Genomic DNA, 6,928 nt, shown 5'->3' with positions numbered 1-6,928 from the left:
AAATTTTTTTTATCTTTGACTGTGAATAATACCATGCTAAAATTGACCAGACCTGAAAAATCTAAGCAAATGAATAAAAGGAAGATGATTAAACAGAAGGTTTTGTTGATGCAGTACTGAATTCTGCCATCTTTTTTATAATGTACATTTCTCCACCATTTTTCATCATATTGCAACACCGTTTTTTTGCAAGACGTTCACAGAAAGGTAGAGAAACTAACTGCATTCTGTTTTATGGCAATAAAGTTCAGGTTTGTGGGAGATAATCCCAAAAAATAAGAGAAATAAAAAAGTAAATCCAGAAGTCAGATGATTGACAGGGGCTGGTGTGAGCTGGGTAGGGTAGTTTTTCGAAATTTGAAAGCCCTGAGTCTCTTCCTTCAAAAGACTACACTCACTTTTGGCTGTGCCACTTCCTCCTGTCAATATGCGCCAGTTTCCGACTCAATGCCCTGAGATTTCTATAATCTTATATTTCACTAATAACAGTTAAAATAATTGGTAAACAAACGTAATGCTGAAAATATACACTTTTACTGTATATCTCGGGCTTAAGAGGTTAACCCTGTGAGGCCCAAATTAAAAAGACATTAGCAACTTCAGAGGCCAGAGAGTGGGACATATAAACACATTTACTATCAAATAGCATTGTGAGGCTGAACAACAGGACCAATTGACTATACATGTGCTTAAAGGGGAACTATCTTATAAATGGCCTTTTTCAGTGTTTACCATTGTTTCTTAGCTATGTGGACTTATATTAATAGGATCTATGTCTCTAATTCTCATATTGGCGCATTCTTCCAATTCTCCTCTCACAATATTCACCCTCACTGAACTGAGTCATCTGAAAATGTGCATATCTGTGATGTCAGAGATTTCTCAGCTGCATAATAATGTGGCAGTTGATGTGGCAGTTGGCACCAGGCCACACAGTGGTTGGAGCCCAGCCTCAAAACGGCTTAAGATCTCGAGGTAGAAAAATGCGTTTTTTGAGTACTTGATTAGAAATACAAAACAATGCATTTTTTTAATTTTTTTGAAAAAAACCTAGGTGTTCCATAGACTCACAGGAATTGTGTAAAAGTGCCCAAATAGTGAAAGAAATAGTCAAATAGTTCCCCTTTAACATTTTTTAAATAAACATTCTTTTTTTAAATGGCTAAAAGTGATTTTGTAATTTTGCAACCGTGGGTCTCACAGGGTACTTTTAACCCTGTGAGGCCCAAATAAAAAAGACATTAGCAACATCAGAGGCCAGAGGGTGAGACCTATAAACACATGAAGGGTGCCGTGACTGAAAAAAAAGGTTGAGAAACGCTGGTATATGGTGTGGCTCTTTGTGGTACCACAGTAATGTTTGTGGCTCTTAGTCTCTGACTGGTTGGCCACCCCTGATCTAGACCATTCCACATATTCACCCCGCATATTGAAATACACATCCTACCAACAGAGTAGTATTATGAACACAATGTTTTCTTACATTAGACTTTCCTCTTAAATTATAACCCCCCACTCTGTCTCAGAATAGTGTTTGTATGTTACCAGAAAGTACAATAAAACCATCTTGCTTCGTACATTATCTTAAATCAGATCCATGAACTTCAAAGCATGTTGGTGTGCTCACAGAATCCTACATTGTTTATTATCCTCATAGCTCTTTTGTACACACACACACACACACACACGCACGCACGCACACACACACACACACACACACACACACACACACACACACACAGTCTCTTCCTTCTTGACTCAGCCAGAAGCCACCAGTTCTTCTTTCTCTTCCTCCTTCACTTCATCTATTTGTCACGATGTCTGCTCACCTCTGTGCACCTTGCCTCAACATTTACATCCTTCACCTCTGTGCACCTTGCCTCAACATTTACATCCTTCACCCTCCATCAGTGAGTGAAGGATATGATGTAGATTCTATTGAGAAGAGTACTTGTTATGTACAGTGTCTCCTTGTTATGTACAGTATGTTTCCTTGTTATGTACAGTGTCTCCTTGTTATGTACAGTGTCTCCTTGTTATGTACAGTGTCTCCTTGTTATGTACAGTATGTCTCCTTGTTATGTACAGTGTCCCCTTGTTATGTACAGTATGTTTCCTTGTTATTTACAGTGTCTCCTTGTTATGTACAGTATGTCTCCTTGTTATATACAGTGTCTCCTTGTTATGTACAGTATGTATTCTTGTTATGTACAGTATGTGTCCTTGTTATTTACAGTGTCTCCTTATTATATACATTATGTATTCTTGTTATATACAGTGTATCCTTGTTATGTACAGTATGTCTCCTTGTTATGTACAGTATGTCTCCTTGTTATATACAGTGTATCCTTGTTATATACAGTGTATCCTTGTTATATACAGTATGTCTCCTTGTTATATACAGTGTTTCCTTGTTATATACAGTGTATCCTTGTTATATACAGTGTATCCTTGTTATGTACAGTATGTTTCCTTGTTATATACAGTGTCTCCTTGTTATATACAGTGTTTCCTTGTTATATACAGTATCCTTGTTATATACAGTGTCTCCTTGTTATGTACAGTATGTTTCCTTGTTATATACAGTGTATCCTTGTTATATACAGTGTATCCTTGTTATGTACAGTATGTTTCCTTGTTATATACAGTATGTCTCCTTGTTATATACAGTGTTTCCTTGTTATATACAGTGTATCCTTGTTATATACAGTGTCTCCTTGTTATGTACAATATGTTTCCTTGTTATATACATTATGTATCCTTGTTATTTACAGTGTCTCCTTATTATATACATTATGTATTCTTGTTATGTACAGTATGTCTTGTTATGTACAGTATGTTTTATGTACAATATGTCTTATGTAAAGTGTGTTTTATGTACAGTATGTCTTGTTATGTACAGTAGGCTTTGGCGGTATGACGGTATTACGGTATACCAGGGTATTTCGAGATCCCGCCGGTATGATTCTCAATACCGTGACGTCACAGACTGCTATTACACTGACACGGAGTTGATTGTAGTGCACAGCACGCGCCAGCAGAGGTTTACGTGGCTATCGTTCTGGGAGCTAACCTTGATACCTGGATGGTGCGGGCTAACTGGCTACCGTTCCGGGAGCTAACGTTGGTACCTGGATGGTGCGGGCTAACTGGCTACCGTTCCGGGAGCTAACGTTGGTACCTGGATGGTGCGGGCTAACTGGCTACCGTTCCAGGAGCTAACGTTGGTACCTGGATGGTGCGGGCTAACTGGCTACCGTTCCGGGAGCTAACGTTGATACCTGGATGGTGCGGGCTAACTGGCTACCGTTCTGTGATTTGTTTACTTGGTAACACAGGCTGCTAAGGAATTTAGGTTCGAGGTTGAAGAAAGTGCACTTTTAGGTTGAAAGAACGGCCCTAATGTCAACGTGTTTCAATATAAGCGCTATGTATGGTGATAACGAGTATATTGTTAGCTCCGCCCCCCCCGCTGATGAAAATGAAAGTCATACCGTCATATACCGTATACCGGGGTATTATGTCAGCAGAGTATGACGGTATGAAAAAAATGATACCGCCCAAGCCTAATGTACAGTGTTTTATGTACACTATGTCTTATGTACAGCATGTTTTATGTACAGTATGTCTTGTTATGTATAGTAGGTAGTGGTACATACTGTATCTTGCGCTGCATGATTATGTTATCAGTTGTAACTTAACTTAATGGGAAAATAACACCTTACAAGTAATAATAACATGCACATGCACGCACTGCATACGGTATGACACACACGCACACATATACACATACCGGTAGTATTATTCAATCAATATTTCCTCAAAAAGAAAAAGTAATTTTTATTAATGAAGAATGTCTCTCTCTCTCTCGCCCCCCCCCCCCCCCCCCCCCCCCCTCTCTCAGTATACTGAAGATGTTTTCGGACAAGAGGAGGGTGGAGACTGCTCTGGAACAGTGTGACCTCATCACAAACAGGGTAATCAATAAGCCTCAACTCGTGATAAGAGTCATTTCTCAGCACAACCCATGCTGTTCCTCAGACCAGCTCCAGATAGTTAGCCACGACCCAATACAAGGTCAATGGGGTCACGCTTCTGTCCTGTTCCTTAGACCAGCTCCAGATAGTTAGCCACAACCCAATACAAAGTCAATGGGGTCACGCTTCTGTCCAGTTCCTTAGACCAGCTCCAGATAGTTAGCCACGACCCAATACAAGGTCAATGGGGCCACGCTTCGGTCTGGACAAACTGACTGACAAAAACTGACATCTACTTTGTGTTGCACTGTGGAGTATATTTCAGCTGTCTCCAGTCAGCTATCCCATTAAACTGATGTAATTTGTACCAATGTATCGGAGTGTAAAACTATTTTCAATTGTGTGTCTCACTATCATTTCTGATATTAAATCATCAATTTTACCACCCAGTAGTGGGTTGTTTATCTTTGTGTTGTTGTCCTTTGGTGCCCCCTGCTGGCCAAATAATACACATTTATAATACTGTCAAATGGACTGGTGGGATCTGGTTTCTTTATCAATTATCTTAAAATAAAATGTATGAAGATGTATCAAAATATCTTTAAAACTAACATTTACACCTCAAGCTGCAGTAAATTATGAATCTCTGCCGTCATCTTTAGTATTTTCCCCAATGCAAGTCTCTGCTTGTATTACAGACACATTCTATCCCACAAGTCTGGAGGACAATGTTCTTTTTGTCTTGTGGTAACTAAGCTGAGGCGCGGACAGGAGTGGAGTTTGGCGGACGTACCGTAGCAACAGTAACTAAGGGAGGCGGGACTTGTTTTTAGTGTGACCAATGGGAGGTGGTATTTGATTCAAACACTAAAGCTGTACGGGACAGACCCAAGGAAACGGAACGTTCGGGAGTCTAAGGTTGTTTACACCTGCAACTTGTGCTTTCTCTCCATTTGGTCTCTCTCTCTCTCTCTCTCTCTCTCTCTCGCTCTCGCTCTCGCTCTCGCTCTCTCTCTCTTTCTAGGCTGAGGGGATAAAGCCAGATGATTTTAGTTGGGATGCCTTCCAGAGGTTTCTCGACAGCCTCAGTATCAGACCAGAAATACAGAGCATCTTCGAAGAGAAGTAAACGCACACATTCATCTACACACTGTCTGTCTTATCTATCTATCTATTATCTATGTCCGTCTGGCTAATTGTCTGTCTAATAGGAGGACCCATCACCTTTTAATTCATAAGCTTAGCATTGTATTGTATCTTAGTACTTTTTAGCATGTCTATTTTATTATCTATTCTATTTTACTCTATTATTATTGTATTTTTTGCACCATCGCAGCGGGCATGGCCACCTTCATTTCACTACATGTCTTGTCTGTGTATGTGACCAATAAACCTCTCTGTCTGTCTATTCATTCATAAATTAACTGTTGTTGTCATGACTCCTGGTCCCAGTGGTTCCAAGGCCAAGCCGTTCATCTCGCTGGACCAGCTGATGGAGTTCATCAACCGCAGGCAGAGAGACTCTCGTCTCAACGAGGTTCTGTACCCGCCGCTGAAGAGGGAGCAGATCCGTCAGATCATGGAGAAGTACGAGACCAACGTGGGCCAGCTGGAGAGAGGTGAGGAGGGACATTCTACCTTCTTCTATCCCCCCCCCCCTCTTCAATCTTTCAGTCTTGTGATATGGTCATTAGCTTGCTGAAAGGTTGTGTGTGTGTGTGTGTGTGTGTGTGTGTGTGTGTGTGTGTGTGTTGGAGAGAAGCATGAGTTTCAAGATTCAAGAGATTTATTTGTTTACACGAGACATGTAGTGAAATGAAGGTGGCCATGCCCGCCTTGATTGTGCAAAAAATACAATAATAATGGAATAAAATAGAATAGACATGATAAAAAGTACTAAGATAAAATACAATACAATGCTAAGCTTACAAATTAAAAGGTAATGGGTCCTATATACACTACTATACCATATCCTATACAATCTACAGTTACACTATGGAGTGTGTGAGGGAGTGACAGTAGGTATGATTTGGATCTGATTTTTAAAGGGGGTGTTCACCTTTGTTTCAGCTGATCTGCGTGGGGCCCCAGCCTTTGTTTCAGCTGATCTGCGTGGGGCCCCAGCCTTTGTTTCAGCTGATCTGCGTGGGGCCCCAGCCTTTGTTTCAGCTGATCTGCGTGGGGCCCCAGCCTTTGTTTCAGCTGATCTGCGTGGGGCCCCAGCCTTTGTTTCAGCTGATCTGCGTGGGGCCCCAGCCTTTGACTCATTCAGTTTCCTTAGAAAGGTTTTCCGCTCTAGGACCTAAGGTCTAGGTCATTAGATAGTTACTTGATTGACTGAATTAATGTATCTTATAGCGCTTATCTCGTGTGACGTAGTGCCACACAAAGCACTTCACAATGGAATTGCTCCGTCTACATGTGTCAGCATGGGCGCTCCCTGGTTGGGATGGAACCCCTCACCCTGGCAGTGTTTGTGCCATGCTCAGAGCCCCTAACCCTGGCAGTGTTTGTGCCATGCTCAGAGCCCCTAACCCTGGCAGTGTTTGTGCCATGCTCAGAGCCCCTAACCCTGGCAGTGTTTGTGCCATGCTCAGAGCCCCTAACCCTGGCAGTGTTTGTGCCATGCTCAGAGCCCCTAACCCTGGCAGTGTTTGTGCCATGCTCAGAGCCCCTAACCCTGGCAGTGTTTGTGCCATGCTCAGAGCCCCTAACCCTGGCAGTGTTTGTGCCATGCTCAGAGCACCTAACCCTGGCAGTCACTCTAACCACTGAGATATACACGGACCAGGGCTGAGCACCAAGCTCTCTAACCACTGAGATATACACGGACCAGGGCTGAACACCGAGCACTCTAACCACTGAGATATACACGGACCAGGGCTGAACACCAAGCACTCTAACCACTGAGATATACACGGACCAGGGCTGAACACCGAGCACTCTAACCA

The sequence above is a fragment of the Notolepis coatsorum genome (assembly GCF_963971535.1).
Source record: "Notolepis coatsorum genome assembly, chromosome: 1".
In the NCBI taxonomy this organism is placed as follows: Eukaryota; Metazoa; Chordata; class Actinopteri; order Aulopiformes; family Paralepididae; genus Notolepis; species Notolepis coatsorum.
The sequence above is the reverse complement of the archived record's forward strand: the minus strand, read 5'-3'. Positions refer to the sequence as shown.